A 19,919-nucleotide genomic window follows, 5' to 3' on the forward strand; every position below is an offset into this window, starting at 1 on the left:
TTTAATTTTTACCGCATCTCTGGTCGGATGGACCGGAACGAGAACCAGGGAATGGATTTTTAGGAAAATCGCACCGACCCCATCGCGTAGCGATGGGTATCTGTCAGATCGCCGGTTGGCATGAGATAGGCAGGGTGCGGCTAGGTCGTAATAGGATTATATTAGTTTTTCGCTGGTAGCATGATGGGTGCGATCATACCAGCACTAATGCACCGGATCCCATCAGAACTCCGCAGTTAAGCGTGCTTGGGCGAGAGTAGTACTAGGATGGGTGACCTCCTGGGAAGTCCTCGTGTTGCACCCCCCCTTTTTATTTTTACCGCATCTCCGGTCGGATGGACCGGAACGACAACCGGGCAATGGATTCTTAGGAAAATCGCACCGACCCCATCGCGTAGCAATGGGTATCGATCAGATCGCCGGTTGGCATGGGATAGGCATGGTGCGGCTAGGTCGTAATAGGATTATATTAGTTTTTCGCTGGTAGCATGATGGGTGCGATCATACCAGCACTAATGCACCGGATCCCATCAGAACTCCGCAGTTAAGCGTGCTTGGGCGAGAGTAGTACTAGGATGGGTGATCTCCTGGGAAGTCCTCGTGTTGCACCCCCCCTTTTTATTTTTACCGCATCTCCGGTCGGATGGACCGGAACGACAACCGGGCAATGGATTCTTAGGAAAATCGCACCGACCCCATCGCTATCAATCAGATCGCCAGTTGGCATGGGATAGGCAGGGTGCGGCTAGGTCGTAATAGGATTATATTAGTTTTTCGCTGGTAGCATGATGGGTGCGATCATACCAGCACTAATGCACCGGATCCCATCAGAACTCCGCAGTTAAGCGTGCTTGGGCGAGAGTAGTACTAGGATGGGTGACCTCCTGGGAAGCCCTCGTGTTGCACCCCCCCCTTTTAATTTTTACCGCATCTCTGGTCGGATGGACCGGAACGAGAACCAGGGAATGGATTTTTAGGAAAATCGCACCGACCCCATCGCGTAGCAATGGGTATCGGTCAGATCGCCGGTTGGCATGAGATAGGCAGGGTGCGGCTAGGTCGTAATAGGATTATATTAGTTTTTCGCTGGTAGCATGATGGGTGCGATCATACCAGCACTAATGCACCGGATCCCATCAGAACTCCGCAGTTAAGCGTGCTTGGGCGAGAGTAGTACTAGGATGGGTGACCTCCTGGGAAGTCCTCGTGTTGCACCCCCCCTTTTTATTTTTACCGCATCTCCGGTCGGATGGACCGGAACGACAACCGGGCAATGGATTCTTAGGAAAATCGCACCGACCCCATCGCTATCAATCAGATCGCCAGTTGGCATGGGATAGGCAGGGTGCGGCTAGGTCGTAATAGGATTATATTAGTTTTTCGCTGGTAGCATGATGGGTGCGATCATACCAGCACTAATGCACCGGATCCCATCAGAACTCCGCAGTTAAGCGTGCTTCGGCGAGAGTAGTACTAGGATGGGTGACCTCCTGGGAAGTCCTCGTGTTGCACCCCCCCTTTTAATTTTTACCGCATCTCTGGTCGGATGGACCGGAACGAGAACCAGGGAATGGATTTTTAGGAAAATCGCACCGACCCCATCGCGTAGCAATGGGTATCGGTCAGATCGCCGGTTGGCATGAGATAGGCAGGGTGCGGCTAGGTCGTAATAGGATTATATTAGTTTTTCGCTGGTAGCATGATGGGTGCGATCATACCAGCACTAATGCACCGGATCCCATCAGAACTCCGCAGTTAAGCGTGCTTGGGCGAGAGTAGTACTAGGATGGGTGACCTCCTGGGAAGTCCTCGTGTTGCACCCCCCCTTTTTATTTTTACCGCATCTCCGGTCGGATGGACCGGAACGACAACCGGGCAATGGATTCTTAGGAAAATCGCACCGACCCCATCGCGTAGCAATGGGTATCGATCAGATCGCCGGTTGGCATGGGATAGGCATGGTGCGGCTAGGTCGTAATAGGATTATATTAGTTTTTCGCTGGTAGCATGATGGGTGCGATCATACCAGCACTAATGCACCGGATCCCATCAGAACTCCGCAGTTAAGCGTGCTTGGGCGAGAGTAGTACTAGGATGGGTGACCTCCTGGGAAGTCCTCGTGTTGCACCCCCCCTTTTTATTTTTACCGCATCTCCGGTCGGATGGACCGGAACGACAACCGGGCAATGGATTCTTAGGAAAATCGCACCGACCCCATCGCTATCAATCAGATCGCCAGTTGGCATGGGATAGGCAGGGTGCGGCTAGGTCGTAATAGGATTATATTAGTTTTTCGCTGGTAGCATGATGGGTGCGATCATACCAGCACTAATGCACCGGATCCCATCAGAACTCCGCAGTTAAGCGTGCTTGGGCGAGAGTAGTACTAGGATGGGTGACCTCCTGGGAAGTCCTCGTGTTGCACCCCCCCTTTTAATTTTTACCGCATCTCTGGTCGGATGGACCGGAACGAGAACCAGGGAATGGATTTTTAGGAAAATCGCACCGACCCCATCGCGTAGCGATGGGTATCGGTCAGATCGCCGGTTGGCATGAGATAGGCAGGGTGCGGCTAGGTCGTAATAGGATTATATTAGTTTTTTGCTGGTAGCATGATGGGTGCGATCATACCAGCACTAATGCACCGGATCCCATCAGAACTCCGCAGTTAAGCGTGCTTGGGCGAGAGTAGTACTAGGATGGGTGACCTCCTGGGAAGTCCTCGTGTTGCACCCCCCCTTTTAATTTTTACCGCATCTCTGGTCGGATGGACCGGAACGAGAACCAGGGAATGGATTTTTAGGAAAATCGCACCGACCCCATCGCGTAGCAATGGGTATCGGTCAGATCGCCGGTTGGCATGAGATAGGCAGGGTGCGGCTAGGTCGTAATAGGATTATATTAGTTTTTCGCTGGTAGCATGATGGGTGCGATCATACCAGCACTAATGCACCGGATCCCATCAGAACTCCGCAGTTAAGCGTGCTTGGGCGAGAGTAGTACTAGGATGGGTGACCTCCTGGGAAGTCCTCGTGTTGCACCCCCCCTTTTTATTTTTACCGCATCTCCGGTCGGATGGACCGGAACGACAACCGGGCAATGGATTCTTAGGAAAATCGCACCGACCCCATCGCTATCAATCAGATCGCCAGTTGGCATGGGATAGGCAGGGTGCGGCTAGGTCGTAATAGGATTATATTAGTTTTTCGCTGGTAGCATGATGGGTGCGATCATACCAGCACTAATGCACCGGATCCCATCAGAACTCCGCAGTTAAGCGTGCTTGGGCGAGAGTAGTACTAGGATGGGTGACCTCCTGGGAAGTCCTCGTGTTGCACCCCCCCTTTTAATTTTTACCGCATCTCTGGTCGGATGGACCGGAACGAGAACCAGGGAATGGATTTTTAGGAAAATCGCACCGACCCCATCGCGTAGCAATGGGTATCGGTCAGATCGCCGGTTGGCATGAGATAGGCAGGGTGCGGCTAGGTCGTAATAGGATTATATTAGTTTTTCGCTGGTAGCATGATGGGTGCGATCATACCAGCACTAATGCACCGGATCCCATCAGAACTCCGCAGTTAAGCGTGCTTGGGCGAGAGTAGTACTAGGATGGGTGACCTCCTGGGAAGTCCTCGTGTTGCACCCCCCCTTTTTATTTTTACCGCATCTCCGGTCGGATGGACCGGAACGACAACCGGGCAATGGATTCTTAGGAAAATCGCACCGACCCCATCGCGTAGCAATGGGTATCGATCAGATCGCCGGTTGGCATGGGATAGGCATGGTGCGGCTAGGTCGTAATAGGATTATATTAGTTTTTCGCTGGTAGCATGATGGGTGCGATCATACCAGCACTAATGCACCGGATCCCATCAGAACTCCGCAGTTAAGCGTGCTTGGGCGAGAGTAGTACTAGGATGGGTGACCTCCTGGGAAGTCCTCGTGTTGCACCCCCCCTTTTTATTTTTACCGCATCTCCGGTCGGATGGACCGGAACGACAACCGGGCAATGGATTCTTAGGAAAATCGCACCGACCCCATCGCTATCAATCAGATCGCCAGTTGGCATGGGATAGGCAGGGTGCGGCTAGGTCGTAATAGGATTATATTAGTTTTTCGCTGGTAGCATGATGGGTGCGATCATACCAGCACTAATGCACCGGATCCCATCAGAACTCCGCAGTTAAGCGTGCTTGGGCGAGAGTAGTACTAGGATGGGTGACCTCCTGGGAAGTCCTCGTGTTGCACCCCCCCTTTTAATTTTTACCGCATCTCTGGTCGGATGGACCGGAACGAGAACCAGGGAATGGATTTTTAGGAAAATCGCACCGACCCCATCGCGTAGCAATGGGTATCTGTCAGATCGCCGGTTGGCATGAGATAGGCAGGGTGCGGCTAGGTCGTAATAGGATTATATTAGTTTTTCGCTGGTAGCATGATGGGTGCGATCATACCAGCACTAATGCACCGGATCCCATCAGAACTCCGCAGTTAAGCGTGCTTGGGCGAGAGTAGTACTAGGATGGGTGACCTCCTGGGAAGTCCTCGTGTTGCACCCCCCCTTTTTATTTTTACCGCATCTCCGGTCGGATGGACCGGAACGACAACCGGGCAATGGATTCTTAGGAAAATCGCACCGACCCCATCGCGTAGCAATGGGTATCGATCAGATCGCCGGTTGGCATGGGATAGGCATGGTGCGGCTAGGTCGTAATAGGATTATATTAGTTTTTCGCTGGTAGCATGATGGGTGCGATCATACCAGCACTAATGCACCGGATCCCATCAGAACTCCGCAGTTAAGCGTGCTTGGGCGAGAGTAGTACTAGGATGGGTGACCTCCTGGGAAGTCCTCGTGTTGCACCCCTCCTTTTTATTTTTACCGCATCTCCGGTCGGATGGACCGGAACGACAACCGGGCAATGGATTCTTAGGAAAATCGCACCGACCCCATCGCGTAGCAATGGGTATCGATCAGATCGCCGGTTGGCATGGGATAGGCATGGTGCGGCTAGGTCGTAATAGGATTATATTAGTTTTTCGCTGGTAGCATGATGGGTGCGATCCTACCAGCACTAATGCACCGGATCCCATCAGAACTCCGCAGTTAAGCGTGCCTGGGCGAGAGTAGTACTAGGATGGGTGACCTCCTGGGAAGTCCTCGTGTTGCACCCCCCCTTTTTATTTTTACCGCATCTCCGGTCGGATGGACCGGAACGACAACCGGGCAATGGATTCTTAGGAAAATCGCACCGACCCCATCGCTATCAATCAGATCGCCAGTTGGCATGGGATAGGCAGGGTGCGGCTAGGTCGTAATAGGATTATATTAGTTTTTCGCTGGTAGCATGATGGGTGCGATCATACCAGCACTAATGCAACGGATCCCATCAGAACTCCGCAGTTAAGCGTGCTTGGGCGAGAGTAGTACTAGGATGGGTGACCTCCTGGGAAGTCCTCGTGTTGCACCCCCCCTTTTAATTTTTACCGCATCTCTGGTCGGATGGACCGGAACGAGAACCAGGGAATGGATTTTTAGGAAAATCGCACCGACCCCATCGCGTAGCAATGGGTATCGGTCAGATCGCCGGTTGGCATGAGATAGGCAGGGTGCGGCTAGGTCGTAATGGGATTATATTAGTTTTTCGCTGGTAGCATGATGGGTGCGATCATACCAGCACTAATGCACCGGATCCCATCAGAACTCCGCAGTTAAGCGTGCTTGGGCGAGAGTAGTACTAGGATGGGTGACCTCCTGGGAAGTCCTCGTGTTGCACCCCCCTTTTTTATTTTTACCGCATCTCCGGTCGGATGGACCGGAACGACAACCGGGCAATGGATTCTTAGGAAAATCGCACCGACCCCTTCGCGTAGCAATGGGTATCGATCAGATCGCCGGTTGGCATGGGATAGGCATGGTGCGGCTAGGTCGTAATAGGATTATATTAGTTTTTCGCTGGTAGCATGATGGGTGCGATCATACCAGCACTAATGCACCGGATCCCATCAGAACTCCGCAGTTAAGCGTGCTTGGGCGAGAGTAGTACTAGGATGGGTGACCTCCTGGGAAGTCCTCGTGTTGCACCCCCCCTTTTTATTTTTACCGCATCTCCGGTCGGATGGACCGGAACGACAACCGGGCAATGGATTCTTAGGAAAATCGCACCGACCCCATCGCTATCAATCAGATCGCCAGTTGGCATGGGATAGGCAGGGTGCGGCTAGGTCGTAATAGGATTATATTAGTTTTTCGCTGGTAGCATGATGGGTGCGATCATACCAGCACTAATGCACCGGATCCCATCAGAACTCCGCAGTTAAGCGTGCTTGGGCGAGAGTAGTACTAGGATGGGTGACCTCCTGGGAAGTCCTCGTGTTGCACCCCCCCTTTTAATTTTTACCGCATCTCTGGTCGGATGGACCGGAACGAGAACCAGGGAATGGATTTTTAGGAAAATCGCACCGACCCCATCGCGTAGCAATGGGTATCTGTCAGATCGCCGGTTGGCATGAGATAGGCAGGGTGCGGCTAGGTCGTAATAGGATTATATTAGTTTTTCGCTGGTAGCATGATGGGTGCGATCATACCAGCACTAATGCACCGGATCCCATCAGAACTCCGCAGTTAAGCGTGCTTGGGCGAGAGTAGTACTAGGATGGGTGACCTCCTGGGAAGTCCTCGTGTTGCACCCCCCCTTTTTATTTTTACCGCATCTCCGGTCGGATGGACCGGAACGACAACCGGGCAATGGATTCTTAGGAAAATCGCACCGACCCCATCGCGTAGCAATGGGTATCGATCAGATCGCCGGTTGGCATGGGATAGGCATGGTGCGGCTAGGTCGTAATAGGATTATATTAGTTTTTCGCTGGTAGCATGATGGGTGCGATCATACCAGCACTAATGCACCGGATCCCATCAGAACTCCGCAGTTAAGCGTGCTTGGGCGAGAGTAGTACTAGGATGGGTGATCTCCTGGGAAGTCCTCGTGTTGCACCCCCCCTTTTTATTTTTACCGCATCTCCGGTCGGATGGACCGGAACGACAACCGGGCAATGGATTCTTAGGAAAATCGCACCGACCCCATCGCTATCAATCAGATCGCCAGTTGGCATGGGATAGGCAGGGTGCGGCTAGGTCGTAATAGGATTATATTAGTTTTTCGCTGGTAGCATGATGGGTGCGATCATACCAGCACTAATGCACCGGATCCCATCAGAACTCCGCAGTTAAGCGTGCTTGGGCGAGAGTAGTACTAGGATGGGTGACCTCCTGGGAAGCCCTCGTGTTGCACCCCCCCCTTTTAATTTTTACCGCATCTCTGGTCGGATGGACCGGAACGAGAACCAGGGAATGGATTTTTAGGAAAATCGCACCGACCCCATCGCGTAGCAATGGGTATCGGTCAGATCGCCGGTTGGCATGAGATAGGCAGGGTGCGGCTAGGTCGTAATAGGATTATATTAGTTTTTCGCTGGTAGCATGATGGGTGCGATCATACCAGCACTAATGCACCGGATCCCATCAGAACTCCGCAGTTAAGCGTGCTTGGGCGAGAGTAGTACTAGGATGGGTGACCTCCTGGGAAGTCCTCGTGTTGCACCCCCCCTTTTTATTTTTACCGCATCTCCGGTCGGATGGACCGGAACGACAACCGGGCAATGGATTCTTAGGAAAATCGCACCGACCCCATCGCTATCAATCAGATCGCCAGTTGGCATGGGATAGGCAGGGTGCGGCTAGGTCGTAATAGGATTATATTAGTTTTTCGCTGGTAGCATGATGGGTGCGATCATACCAGCACTAATGCACCGGATCCCATCAGAACTCCGCAGTTAAGCGTGCTTCGGCGAGAGTAGTACTAGGATGGGTGACCTCCTGGGAAGTCCTCGTGTTGCACCCCCCCTTTTAATTTTTACCGCATCTCTGGTCGGATGGACCGGAACGAGAACCAGGGAATGGATTTTTAGGAAAATCGCACCGACCCCATCGCGTAGCAATGGGTATCGGTCAGATCGCCGGTTGGCATGAGATAGGCAGGGTGCGGCTAGGTCGTAATAGGATTATATTAGTTTTTCGCTGGTAGCATGATGGGTGCGATCATACCAGCACTAATGCACCGGATCCCATCAGAACTCCGCAGTTAAGCGTGCTTGGGCGAGAGTAGTACTAGGATGGGTGACCTCCTGGGAAGTCCTCGTGTTGCACCCCCCCTTTTTATTTTTACCGCATCTCCGGTCGGATGGACCGGAACGACAACCGGGCAATGGATTCTTAGGAAAATCGCACCGACCCCATCGCGTAGCAATGGGTATCGATCAGATCGCCGGTTGGCATGGGATAGGCATGGTGCGGCTAGGTCGTAATAGGATTATATTAGTTTTTCGCTGGTAGCATGATGGGTGCGATCATACCAGCACTAATGCACCGGATCCCATCAGAACTCCGCAGTTAAGCGTGCTTGGGCGAGAGTAGTACTAGGATGGGTGACCTCCTGGGAAGTCCTCGTGTTGCACCCCCCCTTTTTATTTTTACCGCATCTCCGGTCGGATGGACCGGAACGACAACCGGGCAATGGATTCTTAGGAAAATCGCACCGACCCCATCGCTATCAATCAGATCGCCAGTTGGCATGGGATAGGCAGGGTGCGGCTAGGTCGTAATAGGATTATATTAGTTTTTCGCTGGTAGCATGATGGGTGCGATCATACCAGCACTAATGCACCGGATCCCATCAGAACTCCGCAGTTAAGCGTGCTTGGGCGAGAGTAGTACTAGGATGGGTGACCTCCTGGGAAGTCCTCGTGTTGCACCCCCCCTTTTAATTTTTACCGCATCTCTGGTCGGATGGACCGGAACGAGAACCAGGGAATGGATTTTTAGGAAAATCGCACCGACCCCATCGCGTAGCGATGGGTATCGGTCAGATCGCCGGTTGGCATGAGATAGGCAGGGTGCGGCTAGGTCGTAATAGGATTATATTAGTTTTTTGCTGGTAGCATGATGGGTGCGATCATACCAGCACTAATGCACCGGATCCCATCAGAACTCCGCAGTTAAGCGTGCTTGGGCGAGAGTAGTACTAGGATGGGTGACCTCCTGGGAAGTCCTCGTGTTGCACCCCCCCTTTTAATTTTTACCGCATCTCTGGTCGGATGGACCGGAACGAGAACCAGGGAATGGATTTTTAGGAAAATCGCACCGACCCCATCGCGTAGCAATGGGTATCGGTCAGATCGCCGGTTGGCATGAGATAGGCAGGGTGCGGCTAGGTCGTAATAGGATTATATTAGTTTTTCGCTGGTAGCATGATGGGTGCGATCATACCAGCACTAATGCACCGGATCCCATCAGAACTCCGCAGTTAAGCGTGCTTGGGCGAGAGTAGTACTAGGATGGGTGACCTCCTGGGAAGTCCTCGTGTTGCACCCCCCCCTTTTTATTTTTACCCGCATCTCCGGTCGGATGGACCGGAACGACAACCGGGCAATGGATTCTTAGGAAAATCGCACCGACCCCATCGCTATCAATCAGATCGCCAGTTGGCATGGGATAGGCAGGGTGCGGCTAGGTCGTAATAGGATTATATTAGTTTTTCGCTGGTAGCATGATGGGTGCGATCATACCAGCACTAATGCACCGGATCCCATCAGAACTCCGCAGTTAAGCGTGCTTGGGCGAGAGTAGTACTAGGATGGGTGACCTCCTGGGAAGTCCTCGTGTTGCACCCCCCCTTTTAATTTTTACCGCATCTCTGGTCGGATGGACCGGAACGAGAACCAGGGAATGGATTTTTAGGAAAATCGCACCGACCCCATCGCGTAGCAATGGGTATCGGTCAGATCGCCGGTTGGCATGAGATAGGCAGGGTGCGGCTAGGTCGTAATAGGATTATATTAGTTTTTCGCTGGTAGCATGATGGGTGCGATCATACCAGCACTAATGCACCGGATCCCATCAGAACTCCGCAGTTAAGCGTGCTTGGGCGAGAGTAGTACTAGGATGGGTGACCTCCTGGGAAGTCCTCGTGTTGCACCCCCCCTTTTTATTTTTACCGCATCTCCGGTCGGATGGACCGGAACGACAACCGGGCAATGGATTCTTAGGAAAATCGCACCGACCCCATCGCGTAGCAATGGGTATCGATCAGATCGCCGGTTGGCATGGGATAGGCATGGTGCGGCTAGGTCGTAATAGGATTATATTAGTTTTTCGCTGGTAGCATGATGGGTGCGATCATACCAGCACTAATGCACGGATCCCATCAGAACTCCGCAGTTAAGCGTGCTTGGGCGAGAGTAGTACTAGGATGGGTGACCTCCTGGGAAGTCCTCGTGTTGCACCCCCCCTTTTTATTTTTACCGCATCTCCGGTCGGATGGACCGGAACGACAACCGGGCAATGGATTCTTAGGAAAATCGCACCGACCCCATCGCTATCAATCAGATCGCCAGTTGGCATGGGATAGGCAGGGTGCGGCTAGGTCGTAATAGGATTATATTAGTTTTTCGCTGGTAGCATGATGGGTGCGATCATACCAGCACTAATGCACCGGATCCCATCAGAACTCCGCAGTTAAGCGTGCTTGGGCGAGAGTAGTACTAGGATGGGTGACCTCCTGGGAAGTCCTCGTGTTGCACCCCCCCTTTTAATTTTTACCGCATCTCTGGTCGGATGGACCGGAACGAGAACCAGGGAATGGATTTTTAGGAAAATCGCACCGACCCCATCGCGTAGCGATGGGTATCGGTCAGATCGCCGGTTGGCATGAGATAGGCAGGGTGCGGCTAGGTCGTAATAGGATTATATTAGTTTTTTGCTGGTAGCATGATGGGTGCGATCATACCAGCACTAATGCACCGGATCCCATCAGAACTCCGCAGTTAAGCGTGCTTGGGCGAGAGTAGTACTAGGATGGGTGACCTCCTGGGAAGTCCTCGTGTTGCACCCCCCCTTTTAATTTTTACCGCATCTCTGGTCGGATGGACCGGAACGAGAACCAGGAATGGATTTTTAGGAAAATCGCACCGACCCCATCGCGTAGCAATGGGTATCGGTCAGATCGCCGGTTGGCATGAGATAGGCAGGGTGCGGCTAGGTCGTAATAGGATTATATTAGTTTTTCGCTGGTAGCATGATGGGTGCGATCATACCAGCACTAATGCACCGGATCCCATCAGAACTCCGCAGTTAAGCGTGCTTGGGCGAGAGTAGTACTAGGATGGGTGACCTCCTGGGAAGTCCTCGTGTTGCACCCCCCCTTTTTATTTTTACCCGCATCTCCGGTCGGATGGACCGGAACGACAACCGGGCAATGGATTCTTAGGAAAATCGCACCGACCCCATCGCTATCAATCAGATCGCCAGTTGGCATGGGATAGGCAGGGTGCGGCTAGGTCGTAATAGGATTATATTAGTTTTTCGCTGGTAGCATGATGGGTGCGATCATACCAGCACTAATGCACCGGATCCCATCAGAACTCCGCAGTTAAGCGTGCTTGGGCGAGAGTAGTACTAGGATGGGTGACCTCCTGGGAAGTCCTCGTGTTGCACCCCCCCCTTTTAATTTTTACCGCATCTCTGGTCGGATGGACCGGAACGAGAACCAGGGAATGGATTTTTAGGAAAATCGCACCGACCCCATCGCGTAGCAATGGGTATCGGTCAGATCGCCGGTTGGCATGAGATAGGCAGGGTGCGGCTAGGTCGTAATAGGATTATATTAGTTTTTCGCTGGTAGCATGATGGGTGCGATCATACCAGCACTAATGCACCGGATCCCATCAGAACTCCGCAGTTAAGCGTGCTTGGGCGAGAGTAGTACTAGGATGGGTGACCTCCTGAGAAGTCCTCGTGTTGCACCCCCCCTTTTTATTTTTACCGCATCTCCGGTCGGATGGACCGGAACGACAACCGGGCAATGGATTCTTAGGAAAATCGCACCGACCCCATCGCGTAGCAATGGGTATCGATCAGATCGCCGGTTGGCATGGGATAGGCATGGTGCGGCTAGGTCGTAATAGGATTATATTAGTTTTTCGCTGGTAGCATGATGGGTGCGATCATACCAGCACTAATGCACCGGATCCCATCAGAACTCCGCAGTTAAGCGTGCTTGGGCGAGAGTAGTACTAGGATGGGTGACCTCCTGGGAAGTCCTCGTGTTGCACCCCCCCTTTTTATTTTTACCGCATCTCCGGTCGGATGGACCGGAACGACAACCGGGCAATGGATTCTTAGGAAAATCGCACCGACCCCATCGCTATCAATCAGATCGCCAGTTGGCATGGGATAGGCAGGGTGCGGCTAGGTCGTAATAGGATTATATTAGTTTTTCGCTGGTAGCATGATGGGTGCGATCATACCAGCACTAATGCACCGGATCCCATCAGAACTCCGCAGTTAAGCGTGCTTGGGCGAGAGTAGTACTAGGATGGGTGACCTCCTGGGAAGTCCTCGTGTTGCACCCCCCCCTTTTAATTTTTACCGCATCTCTGGTCGGATGGACCGGAACGAGAACCAGGGAATGGATTTTTAGGAAAATCGCACCGACCCCATCGCGTAGCGATGGGTATCGGTCAGATCGCCGGTTGGCATGAGATAGGCAGGGTGCGGCTAGGTCGTAATAGGATTATATTAGTTTTTTGCTGGTAGCATGATGGGTGCGATCATACCAGCACTAATGCACCGGATCCCATCAGAACTCCGCAGTTAAGCGTGCTTGGGCGAGAGTAGTACTAGGATGGGTGACCTCCTGGGAAGTCCTCGTGTTGCACCCCCCCTTTTAATTTTTACCGCATCTCTGGTCGGATGGACCGGAACGAGAACCAGGGAATGGATTTTTAGGAAAATCGCACCGACCCCATCGCGTAGCAATGGGTATCGATCAGATCGCCGGTTGGCATGGGATAGGCATGGTGCGGCTAGGTCGTAATAGGATTATATTAGTTTTTCGCTGGTAGCATGATGGGTGCGATCATACCAGCACTAATGCACCGGATCCCATCAGAACTCCGCAGTTAAGCGTGCTTGGGCGAGAGTAGTACTAGGATGGGTGACCTCCTGGGAAGTCCTCGTGTTGCACCCCCCCTTTTAATTTTTACCGCATCTCCGGTCGGATGGACCGGAACGACAACCGGGCAATGGATTCTTAGGAAAATCGCACCGACCCCATCGCGTAGCAATGGGTATCGATCAGATCGCCGGTTGGCATGGGATAGGCATGGTGCGGCTAGGTCGTAATAGGATTATATTAGTTTTTCGCTGGTAGCATGATGGGTGCGATCATACCAGCACTAATGCACCGGATCCCATCAGAACTCCGCAGTTAAGCGTGCTTGGGCGAGAGTAGTACTAGGATGGGTGACCTCCTGGGAAGTCCTCGTGTTGCACCCCTCCTTTTTATTTTTACCGCATCTCCGGTCGGATGGACCGGAACGACAACCGGGCAATGGATTCTTAGGAAAATCGCACCGACCCCATCGCGTAGCAATGGGTATCGATCAGATCGCCGGTTGGCATGGGATAGGCATGGTGCGGCTAGGTCGTAATAGGATTATATTAGTTTTTCGCTGGTAGCATGATGGGTGCGATCCTACCAGCACTAATGCACCGGATCCCATCAGAACTCCGCAGTTAAGCGTGCCTGGGCGAGAGTAGTACTAGGATGGGTGACCTCCTGGGAAGTCCTCGTGTTGCACCCCCCCTTTTTATTTTTACCGCATCTCCGGTCGGATGGACCGGAACGACAACCGGGCAATGGATTCTTAGGAAAATCGCACCGACCCCATCGCTATCAATCAGATCGCCAGTTGGCATGGGATAGGCAGGGTGCGGCTAGGTCGTAATAGGATTATATTAGTTTTTCGCTGGTAGCATGATGGGTGCGATCATACCAGCACTAATGCACCGGATCCCATCAGAACTCCGCAGTTAAGCGTGCTTGGGCGAGAGTAGTACTAGGATGGGTGACCTCCTGGGAAGCCCTCGTGTTGCACCCCCCCTTTTAATTTTTACCGCATCTCTGGTCGGATGGACCGGAACGAGAACCAGGGAATGGATTTTTAGGAAAATCGCACCGACCCCATCGCGTAGCAATGGGTATCGGTCAGATCGCCGGTTGGCATGAGATAGGCAGGGTGCGGCTAGGTCGTAATAGGATTATATTAGTTTTTCGCTGGTAGCATGATGGGTGCGATCATACCAGCACTAATGCACTGGATCCCATCAGAACTCCGCAGTTAAGCGTGCTTGGGCGAGAGTAGTACTAGGATGGGTGACCTCCTGGGAAGTCCTCGTGTTGCACCCCCCCTTTTTATTTTTACCGCATCTCCGGTCGGATGGACCGGAACGACAACCGGGCAATGGATTCTTAGGAAAATCGCACCGACCCCATCGCTATCAATCAGATCGCCAGTTGGCATGGGATAGGCAGGGTGCGGCTAGGTCGTAATAGGATTATATTAGTTTTTCGCTGGTAGCATGATGGGTGCGATCATACCAGCACTAATGCACCGGATCCCATCAGAACTCCGCAGTTAAGCGTGCTTGGGCGAGAGTAGTACTAGGATGGGTGACCTCCTGGGAAGTCCTCGTGTTGCACCCCCCCTTTTAATTTTTACCGCATCTCTGGTCGGATGGACCGGAACGAGAACCAGGGAATGGATTTTTAGGAAAATCGCACCGACCCCATCGCGTAGCAATGGGTATCGGTCAGATCGCCGGTTGGCATGAGATAGGCAGGGTGCGGCTAGGTCGTAATAGGATTATATTAGTTTTTCGCTGGTAGCATGATGGGTGCGATCATACCAGCACTAATGCACCGGATCCCATCAGAACTCCGCAGTTAAGCGTGCTTGGGCGAGAGTAGTACTAGGATGGGTGACCTCCTGGGAAGTCCTCGTGTTGCACCCCCCCTTTTTATTTTTACCGCATCTCCGGTCGGATGGACCGGAACGACAACCGGGCAATGGATTCTTAGGAAAATCGCACCGACCCCATCGCGTAGCAATGGGTATCGATCAGATCGCCGGTTGGCATGGGATAGGCATGGTGCGGCTAGGTCGTAATAGGATTATATTAGTTTTTCGCTGGTAGCATGATGGGTGCGATCATACCAGCACTAATGCACCGGATCCCATCAGAACTCCGCAGTTAAGCGTGCTTGGGCGAGAGTAGTACTAGGATGGGTGACCTCCTGGGAAGTCCTCGTGTTGCACCCCCCCTTTTTATTTTTACCGCATCTCCGGTCGGATGGACCGGAACGACAACCGGGCAATGGATTCTTAGGAAAATCGCACCGACCCCATCGCTATCAATCAGATCGCCAGTTGGCATGGGATAGGCAGGGTGCGGCTAGGTCGTAATAGGATTATATTAGTTTTTCGCTGGTAGCATGATGGGTGCGATCATACCAGCACTAATGCACCGGATCCCATCAGAACTCCGCAGTTAAGCGTGCTTGGGCGAGAGTAGTACTAGGATGGGTGACCTCCTGGGAAGTCCTCGTGTTGCACCCCCCCCTTTTAATTTTTACCGCATCTCTGGTCGGATGGACCGGAACGAGAACCAGGGAATGGATTTTTAGGAAAATCGCACCGACCCCATCGCGTAGCGATGGGTATCGGTCAGATCGCGGTTGGCATGAGATAGGCAGGGTGCGGCTAGGTCGTAATAGGATTATATTAGTTTTTCGCTGGTAGCATGATGGGTGCGATCATACCAGCACTAATGCACCGGATCCCATCAGAACTCCGCAGTTAAGCGTGCTTGGGCGAGAGTAGTACTAGGATGGGTGACCTCCTGGGAAGTCCTCGTGTTGCACCCCCCCTTTTAATTTTTACCGCATCTCTGGTCGGATGGACCGGAACGAGAACCAGGGAATGGATTTTTAGGAAAATCGCACCGACCCCATCGCGTAGCAATGGGTATCGGTCAGATCGCCGGTTGGCATGAGATAGGCAGGGTGCGGCTAGGTCGTAATAGGATTATATTAGTTTTTCGCTGGTAGCATGATGGGTGCGATCATACCAGCACTAATGCACCGGATCCCATCAGAACTCCGCAGTTAAGCGTGCTTGGGCGAGAGTAGTACTAGGATGGGTGACCTCCTGGGAAGTCCTCGTGTTGCACCCTCCCTTTTTATTTTTACCGCATCTCCGGTCGGATGGACCGGAACGACAACCGGGCAATGGATTCTTAGGAAAATCGCACCGACCCCATCGCGTAGCAATGGGTATCGATCAGATCGCCGGTTGGCATGGGATAGGCATGGTGCGGCTAGGTCGTAATAGGATTATATTAGTTTTTCGCTGGTAGCATGATGGGTGCGATCATACCAGCACTAATGCACCGGATCCCATCAGAACTCCGCAGTTAAGCGTGCTTGGGCGAGAGTAGTACTAGGATGGGTGACCTCCTGGGAAGTCCTCGTGTTGCACCCCCCCTTTTTATTTTTACCGCATCTCCGGTCGGATGGACCGGAACGACAACCGGGCAATGGATTCTTAGGAAAATCGCACCGACCCCATCGCTATCAATCAGATCGCCAGTTGGCATGGGATAGGCAGGGTGCGGCTAGGTCGTAATAGGATTATATTAGTTTTTCGCTGGTAGCATGATGGGTGCGATCATACCAGCACTAATGCACCGGATCCCATCAGAACTCCGCAGTTAAGCGTGCTTGGGCGAGAGTAGTACTAGGATGGGTGACCTCCTGGGAAGTCCTCGTGTTGCACCCCCCCTTTTAATTTTTACCGCATCTCTGGTCGGATGGACCGGAACGAGAACCAGGGAATGGATTTTTAGGAAAATCGCACCGACCCCCATCGCGTAGCAATGGGTATCGGTCAGATCGCCGGTTGGCATGAGATAGGCAGGGTGCGGCTAGGTCGTAATAGGATTATATTAGTTTTTCGCTAGTAGCATGATGGGTGCGATCATACCAGCACTAATGCACCGGATCCCATCAGAACTCCGCAGTTAAGCGTGCTTGGGCGAGAGTAGTACTAGGATGGGTGACCTCCTGGGAAGTCCTCGTGTTGCACCCCCCCTTTTTATTTTTACCGCATCTCCGGTCGGATGGACCGGAACGACAACCGGGCAATGGATTCTTAGGAAAATCGCACCGACCCCATCGCGTAGCAATGGGTATCGATCAGATCGCCGGTTGGCATGGGATAGGCATGGTGCGGCTAGGTCGTAATAGGATTATATTAGTTTTTCGCTGGTAGCATGATGGGTGCGATCATACCAGCACTAATGCACCGGATCCCATCAGAACTCCGCAGTTAAGCGTGCTTGGGCGAGAGTAGTACTAGGATGGGTGACCTCCTGGGAAGTCCTCGTGTTGCACCCCCCCTTTTTATTTTTACCGCATCTCCGGTCGGATGGACCGGAACGACAACCGGGCAATGGATTCTTAGGAAAATCGCACCGACCCCATCGCTATCAATCAGATCGCCAGTTGGCATGGGGATAGGCAGGGTGCGGCTAGGTCGTAATAGGATTATATTAGTTTTTCGCTGGTAGCATGATGGGTGCGATCATACCAGCACTAATGCACCGGATCCCATCAGAACTCCGCAGTTAAGCGTGCTTGGGCGAGAGTAGTACTAGGATGGGTGACCTCCTGGGAAGTCCTCGTGTTGCACCCCCCCTTTTAATTTTTACCGCATCTCTGGTCGGATGGACCGGAACGAGAACCAGGGAATGGATTTTTAGGAAAATCGCACCGACCCCATCGCGTAGCAATGGGTATCGGTCAGATCGCCGGTTGGCATGAGATAGGCAGGGTGCGGCTAGGTCGTAATAGGATTATATTAGTTTTTCGCTGGTAGCATGATGGGTGCGATCATACCAGCACTAATGCACCGGATCCCATCAGAACTCCGCAGTTAAGCGTGCTTGGGCGAGAGTAGTACTAGGATGGGTGACCTCCTGGGAAGTCCTCGTGTTGCACCCCCCCTTTTTATTTTTACCGCATCTCCGGTCGGATGGACCGGAACGACAACCGGGCAATGGATTCTTAGGAAAATCGCACCGACCCCATCGCGTAGCAATGGGTATCGATCAGATCGCCGGTTGGCATGGGATAGGCATGGTGCGGCTAGGTCGTAATAGGATTATATTAGTTTTTTCGCTGGTAGCATGATGGGTGCGATCATACCAGCACTAATGCACGGATCCCATCAGAAACTCCGCAGTTAAGCGTGCTTGGGCGAGAGTAGTACTAGGATGGGTGACCTCCTGGGAAGTCCTCGTGTTGCACCCCCCCTTTTTTATTTTTACCGCATCTCCGGTCGGATGGACCGGAACGACAACCGGGCAATGGATTCTTAGGAAAATCGCACCGACCCCATCGCTATCAATCAGATCGCCAGTTGGCATGGGATAGGCAGGGTGCGGCTAGGTCGTAATAGGATTATATTAGTTTTTCGCTGGTAGCATGATGGGTGCGATCATACCAGCACTAATGCACCGGATCCCATCAGAACTCCGCAGTTAAGCGTGCTTGGGCGAGAGTAGTACTAGGATGGGTGACCTCCTGGGAAGTCCTCGTGTTGCACCCCCCCTTTTAATTTTTACCGCATCTCTGGTCGGATGGACCGGAACGAGAACCAGGGAATGGATTTTTAGGAAAATCGCACCGACCCCATCGCGTAGCAATGGGTATCGGTCAGATCGCCGGTTGGCATGAGATAGGCAGGGTGCGGCTAGGTCGTAATAGGATTATATTAGTTTTTCGCTAGTAGCATGATGGGTGCGATCATACCAGCACTAATGCACCGGATCCCATCAGAACTCCGCAGTTAAGCGTGCTTGGGCGAGAGTAGTACTAGGATGGGTGACCTCCTGGGAAGTCCTCGTGTTGCACCCCCCCCTTTTTATTTTTACCGCATCTCCGGTCGGATGGACCGGAACGACAACCGGGCAATGGATTCTTAGGAAAATCGCACCGACCCCATCGCGTAGCAATGGGTATCGATCAGATCGCCGGTTGGCATGGGATAGGCATGGTGCGGCTAGGTCGTAATAGGATTATATTAGTTTTTCGCTGGTAGCATGATGGGTGCGATCATACCAGCACTAATGCACCGGATCCCATCAGAACTCCGCAGTTAAGCGTGCTTGGGCGAGAGTAGTACTAGGATGGGTGACCTCCTGGGAAGTCCTCGTGTTGCACCCCCCCTTTTTATTTTTACCGCATCTCCGGTCGGATGGACCGGAACGACAACCGGGCAATGGATTCTTAGGAAAATCGCACCGACCCCATCGCTATCAATCAGATCGCCAGTTGGCATGGGATAGGCAGGGTGCGGCTAGGTCGTAATAGGATTATATTAGTTTTTCGCTGGTAGCATGATGGGTGCGATCATACCAGCACTAATGCACCGGATCCCATCAGAACTCCGCAGTTAAGCGTGCTTGGGCGAGAGTAGTACTAGGATGGGTGACCTCCTGGGAAGTCCTCGTGTTGCACCCCCCCTTTTAATTTTTACCGCATCTCTGGTCGGATGGACCGGAACGAGAACCAGGGAATGGATTTTTAGGAAAATCGCACCGACCCCATCGCGTAGCAATGGGTATCGGTCAGATCGCCGGTTGGCATGAGATAGGCAGGGTGCGGCTAGGTCGTAATAGGATTATATTAGTTTTTCGCTGGTAGCATGATGGGTGCGATCATACCAGCACTAATGCACCGGATCCCATCAGAACTCCGCAGTTAAGCGTGCTTGGGCGAGAGTAGTACTAGGATGGGTGACCTCCTGGGAAGTCCTCGTGTTGCACCCCCCCTTTTTATTTTTACCGCATCTCCGGTCGGATGGACCGGAACGACAACCGGGCAATGGATTCTTAGGAAAATCGCACCGACCCCATCGCGTAGCAATGGGTATCGATCAGATCGCCGGTTGGC

General features: G+C 52.5%; 65 non-coding genes across 65 annotated transcripts; all 65 read left to right on the forward strand.

Annotated features, from left to right (window-relative positions):
* The first annotated feature begins 185 nt into the window (after positions 1–185).
* On the forward strand, positions 186–304 carry LOC122284495. Its single transcript, XR_006231861.1, has one exon. It is a non-coding gene; the product is annotated as a 5S ribosomal RNA (ribosomal RNA).
* Positions 305–493: 189 nt separating this feature from the next.
* LOC122287653 lies at positions 494–612 on the forward strand. The gene has a single exon (XR_006234943.1). It is a non-coding gene; the product is annotated as a 5S ribosomal RNA (ribosomal RNA).
* A 178-nt stretch (positions 613–790) lies between these two features.
* LOC122287050 lies at positions 791–909 on the forward strand. The gene has a single exon (XR_006234357.1). It is a non-coding gene; the product is annotated as a 5S ribosomal RNA (ribosomal RNA).
* Positions 910–1,099: 190 nt separating this feature from the next.
* Positions 1,100–1,218, forward strand: LOC122284496. Its single transcript, XR_006231862.1, has one exon. It is a non-coding gene; the product is annotated as a 5S ribosomal RNA (ribosomal RNA).
* A 178-nt stretch (positions 1,219–1,396) lies between these two features.
* Positions 1,397–1,515, forward strand: LOC122288700. Its single transcript, XR_006235953.1, has one exon. It is a non-coding gene; the product is annotated as a 5S ribosomal RNA (ribosomal RNA).
* A 189-nt stretch (positions 1,516–1,704) lies between these two features.
* On the forward strand, positions 1,705–1,823 carry LOC122284497. Its single transcript, XR_006231863.1, has one exon. It is a non-coding gene; the product is annotated as a 5S ribosomal RNA (ribosomal RNA).
* A 189-nt stretch (positions 1,824–2,012) lies between these two features.
* Positions 2,013–2,131, forward strand: LOC122284498. Its single transcript, XR_006231864.1, has one exon. It is a non-coding gene; the product is annotated as a 5S ribosomal RNA (ribosomal RNA).
* A 178-nt stretch (positions 2,132–2,309) lies between these two features.
* On the forward strand, positions 2,310–2,428 carry LOC122284499. Its single transcript, XR_006231865.1, has one exon. It is a non-coding gene; the product is annotated as a 5S ribosomal RNA (ribosomal RNA).
* Positions 2,429–2,617: 189 nt separating this feature from the next.
* Positions 2,618–2,736, forward strand: LOC122284500. Its single transcript, XR_006231866.1, has one exon. It is a non-coding gene; the product is annotated as a 5S ribosomal RNA (ribosomal RNA).
* A 189-nt stretch (positions 2,737–2,925) lies between these two features.
* Positions 2,926–3,044, forward strand: LOC122284501. The gene has a single exon (XR_006231867.1). It is a non-coding gene; the product is annotated as a 5S ribosomal RNA (ribosomal RNA).
* A 178-nt stretch (positions 3,045–3,222) lies between these two features.
* LOC122284502 lies at positions 3,223–3,341 on the forward strand. Its single transcript, XR_006231868.1, has one exon. It is a non-coding gene; the product is annotated as a 5S ribosomal RNA (ribosomal RNA).
* Positions 3,342–3,530: 189 nt separating this feature from the next.
* LOC122284503 lies at positions 3,531–3,649 on the forward strand. The gene has a single exon (XR_006231869.1). It is a non-coding gene; the product is annotated as a 5S ribosomal RNA (ribosomal RNA).
* A 189-nt stretch (positions 3,650–3,838) lies between these two features.
* On the forward strand, positions 3,839–3,957 carry LOC122284506. The gene has a single exon (XR_006231871.1). It is a non-coding gene; the product is annotated as a 5S ribosomal RNA (ribosomal RNA).
* A 178-nt stretch (positions 3,958–4,135) lies between these two features.
* On the forward strand, positions 4,136–4,254 carry LOC122284507. Its single transcript, XR_006231872.1, has one exon. It is a non-coding gene; the product is annotated as a 5S ribosomal RNA (ribosomal RNA).
* Positions 4,255–4,443: 189 nt separating this feature from the next.
* On the forward strand, positions 4,444–4,562 carry LOC122284508. Its single transcript, XR_006231873.1, has one exon. It is a non-coding gene; the product is annotated as a 5S ribosomal RNA (ribosomal RNA).
* A 189-nt stretch (positions 4,563–4,751) lies between these two features.
* Positions 4,752–4,870, forward strand: LOC122284509. Its single transcript, XR_006231874.1, has one exon. It is a non-coding gene; the product is annotated as a 5S ribosomal RNA (ribosomal RNA).
* Positions 4,871–5,059: 189 nt separating this feature from the next.
* Positions 5,060–5,178, forward strand: LOC122288137. The gene has a single exon (XR_006235410.1). It is a non-coding gene; the product is annotated as a 5S ribosomal RNA (ribosomal RNA).
* Positions 5,179–5,356: 178 nt separating this feature from the next.
* Positions 5,357–5,475, forward strand: LOC122288091. Its single transcript, XR_006235366.1, has one exon. It is a non-coding gene; the product is annotated as a 5S ribosomal RNA (ribosomal RNA).
* A 189-nt stretch (positions 5,476–5,664) lies between these two features.
* On the forward strand, positions 5,665–5,783 carry LOC122284510. The gene has a single exon (XR_006231875.1). It is a non-coding gene; the product is annotated as a 5S ribosomal RNA (ribosomal RNA).
* A 189-nt stretch (positions 5,784–5,972) lies between these two features.
* On the forward strand, positions 5,973–6,091 carry LOC122284511. The gene has a single exon (XR_006231876.1). It is a non-coding gene; the product is annotated as a 5S ribosomal RNA (ribosomal RNA).
* A 178-nt stretch (positions 6,092–6,269) lies between these two features.
* On the forward strand, positions 6,270–6,388 carry LOC122284512. Its single transcript, XR_006231877.1, has one exon. It is a non-coding gene; the product is annotated as a 5S ribosomal RNA (ribosomal RNA).
* Positions 6,389–6,577: 189 nt separating this feature from the next.
* On the forward strand, positions 6,578–6,696 carry LOC122284513. The gene has a single exon (XR_006231878.1). It is a non-coding gene; the product is annotated as a 5S ribosomal RNA (ribosomal RNA).
* A 189-nt stretch (positions 6,697–6,885) lies between these two features.
* LOC122287654 lies at positions 6,886–7,004 on the forward strand. The gene has a single exon (XR_006234944.1). It is a non-coding gene; the product is annotated as a 5S ribosomal RNA (ribosomal RNA).
* A 178-nt stretch (positions 7,005–7,182) lies between these two features.
* On the forward strand, positions 7,183–7,301 carry LOC122287052. The gene has a single exon (XR_006234359.1). It is a non-coding gene; the product is annotated as a 5S ribosomal RNA (ribosomal RNA).
* Positions 7,302–7,491: 190 nt separating this feature from the next.
* LOC122284514 lies at positions 7,492–7,610 on the forward strand. The gene has a single exon (XR_006231879.1). It is a non-coding gene; the product is annotated as a 5S ribosomal RNA (ribosomal RNA).
* A 178-nt stretch (positions 7,611–7,788) lies between these two features.
* LOC122288701 lies at positions 7,789–7,907 on the forward strand. Its single transcript, XR_006235954.1, has one exon. It is a non-coding gene; the product is annotated as a 5S ribosomal RNA (ribosomal RNA).
* A 189-nt stretch (positions 7,908–8,096) lies between these two features.
* On the forward strand, positions 8,097–8,215 carry LOC122284515. The gene has a single exon (XR_006231880.1). It is a non-coding gene; the product is annotated as a 5S ribosomal RNA (ribosomal RNA).
* Positions 8,216–8,404: 189 nt separating this feature from the next.
* LOC122284517 lies at positions 8,405–8,523 on the forward strand. The gene has a single exon (XR_006231882.1). It is a non-coding gene; the product is annotated as a 5S ribosomal RNA (ribosomal RNA).
* Positions 8,524–8,701: 178 nt separating this feature from the next.
* Positions 8,702–8,820, forward strand: LOC122284518. Its single transcript, XR_006231883.1, has one exon. It is a non-coding gene; the product is annotated as a 5S ribosomal RNA (ribosomal RNA).
* A 189-nt stretch (positions 8,821–9,009) lies between these two features.
* On the forward strand, positions 9,010–9,128 carry LOC122284519. The gene has a single exon (XR_006231884.1). It is a non-coding gene; the product is annotated as a 5S ribosomal RNA (ribosomal RNA).
* A 189-nt stretch (positions 9,129–9,317) lies between these two features.
* On the forward strand, positions 9,318–9,436 carry LOC122284520. The gene has a single exon (XR_006231885.1). It is a non-coding gene; the product is annotated as a 5S ribosomal RNA (ribosomal RNA).
* A 180-nt stretch (positions 9,437–9,616) lies between these two features.
* On the forward strand, positions 9,617–9,735 carry LOC122284522. Its single transcript, XR_006231886.1, has one exon. It is a non-coding gene; the product is annotated as a 5S ribosomal RNA (ribosomal RNA).
* A 189-nt stretch (positions 9,736–9,924) lies between these two features.
* On the forward strand, positions 9,925–10,043 carry LOC122284523. Its single transcript, XR_006231887.1, has one exon. It is a non-coding gene; the product is annotated as a 5S ribosomal RNA (ribosomal RNA).
* Positions 10,044–10,232: 189 nt separating this feature from the next.
* LOC122283042 lies at positions 10,233–10,350 on the forward strand. The gene has a single exon (XR_006230527.1). It is a non-coding gene; the product is annotated as a 5S ribosomal RNA (ribosomal RNA).
* A 178-nt stretch (positions 10,351–10,528) lies between these two features.
* LOC122284524 lies at positions 10,529–10,647 on the forward strand. The gene has a single exon (XR_006231888.1). It is a non-coding gene; the product is annotated as a 5S ribosomal RNA (ribosomal RNA).
* Positions 10,648–10,836: 189 nt separating this feature from the next.
* LOC122284525 lies at positions 10,837–10,955 on the forward strand. The gene has a single exon (XR_006231889.1). It is a non-coding gene; the product is annotated as a 5S ribosomal RNA (ribosomal RNA).
* A 188-nt stretch (positions 10,956–11,143) lies between these two features.
* Positions 11,144–11,262, forward strand: LOC122284526. The gene has a single exon (XR_006231890.1). It is a non-coding gene; the product is annotated as a 5S ribosomal RNA (ribosomal RNA).
* Positions 11,263–11,441: 179 nt separating this feature from the next.
* LOC122284527 lies at positions 11,442–11,560 on the forward strand. Its single transcript, XR_006231891.1, has one exon. It is a non-coding gene; the product is annotated as a 5S ribosomal RNA (ribosomal RNA).
* Positions 11,561–11,750: 190 nt separating this feature from the next.
* Positions 11,751–11,869, forward strand: LOC122287136. Its single transcript, XR_006234442.1, has one exon. It is a non-coding gene; the product is annotated as a 5S ribosomal RNA (ribosomal RNA).
* Positions 11,870–12,058: 189 nt separating this feature from the next.
* LOC122284529 lies at positions 12,059–12,177 on the forward strand. Its single transcript, XR_006231893.1, has one exon. It is a non-coding gene; the product is annotated as a 5S ribosomal RNA (ribosomal RNA).
* A 178-nt stretch (positions 12,178–12,355) lies between these two features.
* On the forward strand, positions 12,356–12,474 carry LOC122284530. Its single transcript, XR_006231894.1, has one exon. It is a non-coding gene; the product is annotated as a 5S ribosomal RNA (ribosomal RNA).
* Positions 12,475–12,664: 190 nt separating this feature from the next.
* LOC122284531 lies at positions 12,665–12,783 on the forward strand. The gene has a single exon (XR_006231895.1). It is a non-coding gene; the product is annotated as a 5S ribosomal RNA (ribosomal RNA).
* A 189-nt stretch (positions 12,784–12,972) lies between these two features.
* Positions 12,973–13,091, forward strand: LOC122284532. Its single transcript, XR_006231896.1, has one exon. It is a non-coding gene; the product is annotated as a 5S ribosomal RNA (ribosomal RNA).
* Positions 13,092–13,280: 189 nt separating this feature from the next.
* On the forward strand, positions 13,281–13,399 carry LOC122284533. Its single transcript, XR_006231897.1, has one exon. It is a non-coding gene; the product is annotated as a 5S ribosomal RNA (ribosomal RNA).
* Positions 13,400–13,588: 189 nt separating this feature from the next.
* On the forward strand, positions 13,589–13,707 carry LOC122288138. Its single transcript, XR_006235411.1, has one exon. It is a non-coding gene; the product is annotated as a 5S ribosomal RNA (ribosomal RNA).
* Positions 13,708–13,885: 178 nt separating this feature from the next.
* LOC122287053 lies at positions 13,886–14,004 on the forward strand. Its single transcript, XR_006234360.1, has one exon. It is a non-coding gene; the product is annotated as a 5S ribosomal RNA (ribosomal RNA).
* Positions 14,005–14,193: 189 nt separating this feature from the next.
* Positions 14,194–14,312, forward strand: LOC122287368. Its single transcript, XR_006234664.1, has one exon. It is a non-coding gene; the product is annotated as a 5S ribosomal RNA (ribosomal RNA).
* Positions 14,313–14,490: 178 nt separating this feature from the next.
* LOC122284534 lies at positions 14,491–14,609 on the forward strand. Its single transcript, XR_006231898.1, has one exon. It is a non-coding gene; the product is annotated as a 5S ribosomal RNA (ribosomal RNA).
* Positions 14,610–14,798: 189 nt separating this feature from the next.
* On the forward strand, positions 14,799–14,917 carry LOC122284535. Its single transcript, XR_006231899.1, has one exon. It is a non-coding gene; the product is annotated as a 5S ribosomal RNA (ribosomal RNA).
* Positions 14,918–15,106: 189 nt separating this feature from the next.
* Positions 15,107–15,225, forward strand: LOC122284536. The gene has a single exon (XR_006231900.1). It is a non-coding gene; the product is annotated as a 5S ribosomal RNA (ribosomal RNA).
* Positions 15,226–15,403: 178 nt separating this feature from the next.
* On the forward strand, positions 15,404–15,522 carry LOC122284538. Its single transcript, XR_006231901.1, has one exon. It is a non-coding gene; the product is annotated as a 5S ribosomal RNA (ribosomal RNA).
* Positions 15,523–15,711: 189 nt separating this feature from the next.
* LOC122284539 lies at positions 15,712–15,830 on the forward strand. The gene has a single exon (XR_006231902.1). It is a non-coding gene; the product is annotated as a 5S ribosomal RNA (ribosomal RNA).
* A 189-nt stretch (positions 15,831–16,019) lies between these two features.
* On the forward strand, positions 16,020–16,138 carry LOC122287087. Its single transcript, XR_006234394.1, has one exon. It is a non-coding gene; the product is annotated as a 5S ribosomal RNA (ribosomal RNA).
* Positions 16,139–16,327: 189 nt separating this feature from the next.
* Positions 16,328–16,446, forward strand: LOC122284541. Its single transcript, XR_006231904.1, has one exon. It is a non-coding gene; the product is annotated as a 5S ribosomal RNA (ribosomal RNA).
* A 178-nt stretch (positions 16,447–16,624) lies between these two features.
* On the forward strand, positions 16,625–16,743 carry LOC122284542. The gene has a single exon (XR_006231905.1). It is a non-coding gene; the product is annotated as a 5S ribosomal RNA (ribosomal RNA).
* A 190-nt stretch (positions 16,744–16,933) lies between these two features.
* LOC122284543 lies at positions 16,934–17,052 on the forward strand. The gene has a single exon (XR_006231906.1). It is a non-coding gene; the product is annotated as a 5S ribosomal RNA (ribosomal RNA).
* A 189-nt stretch (positions 17,053–17,241) lies between these two features.
* On the forward strand, positions 17,242–17,360 carry LOC122284544. The gene has a single exon (XR_006231907.1). It is a non-coding gene; the product is annotated as a 5S ribosomal RNA (ribosomal RNA).
* A 179-nt stretch (positions 17,361–17,539) lies between these two features.
* Positions 17,540–17,658, forward strand: LOC122284545. Its single transcript, XR_006231908.1, has one exon. It is a non-coding gene; the product is annotated as a 5S ribosomal RNA (ribosomal RNA).
* Positions 17,659–17,847: 189 nt separating this feature from the next.
* Positions 17,848–17,966, forward strand: LOC122284547. The gene has a single exon (XR_006231910.1). It is a non-coding gene; the product is annotated as a 5S ribosomal RNA (ribosomal RNA).
* Positions 17,967–18,156: 190 nt separating this feature from the next.
* On the forward strand, positions 18,157–18,275 carry LOC122283237. The gene has a single exon (XR_006230713.1). It is a non-coding gene; the product is annotated as a 5S ribosomal RNA (ribosomal RNA).
* Positions 18,276–18,454: 179 nt separating this feature from the next.
* LOC122284548 lies at positions 18,455–18,573 on the forward strand. The gene has a single exon (XR_006231911.1). It is a non-coding gene; the product is annotated as a 5S ribosomal RNA (ribosomal RNA).
* Positions 18,574–18,762: 189 nt separating this feature from the next.
* Positions 18,763–18,881, forward strand: LOC122284549. Its single transcript, XR_006231912.1, has one exon. It is a non-coding gene; the product is annotated as a 5S ribosomal RNA (ribosomal RNA).
* A 190-nt stretch (positions 18,882–19,071) lies between these two features.
* Positions 19,072–19,190, forward strand: LOC122284550. Its single transcript, XR_006231913.1, has one exon. It is a non-coding gene; the product is annotated as a 5S ribosomal RNA (ribosomal RNA).
* Positions 19,191–19,368: 178 nt separating this feature from the next.
* Positions 19,369–19,487, forward strand: LOC122284551. Its single transcript, XR_006231914.1, has one exon. It is a non-coding gene; the product is annotated as a 5S ribosomal RNA (ribosomal RNA).
* Positions 19,488–19,676: 189 nt separating this feature from the next.
* On the forward strand, positions 19,677–19,795 carry LOC122284553. The gene has a single exon (XR_006231916.1). It is a non-coding gene; the product is annotated as a 5S ribosomal RNA (ribosomal RNA).
* The last annotated feature ends 124 nt before the right edge of the window (positions 19,796–19,919 follow it).

The sequence above is a fragment of the Carya illinoinensis genome, chromosome 11, assembly GCF_018687715.1.
Source record: "Carya illinoinensis cultivar Pawnee chromosome 11, C.illinoinensisPawnee_v1, whole genome shotgun sequence".
Lineage (NCBI taxonomy): Eukaryota > Viridiplantae > Streptophyta > Magnoliopsida > Fagales > Juglandaceae > Carya > Carya illinoinensis.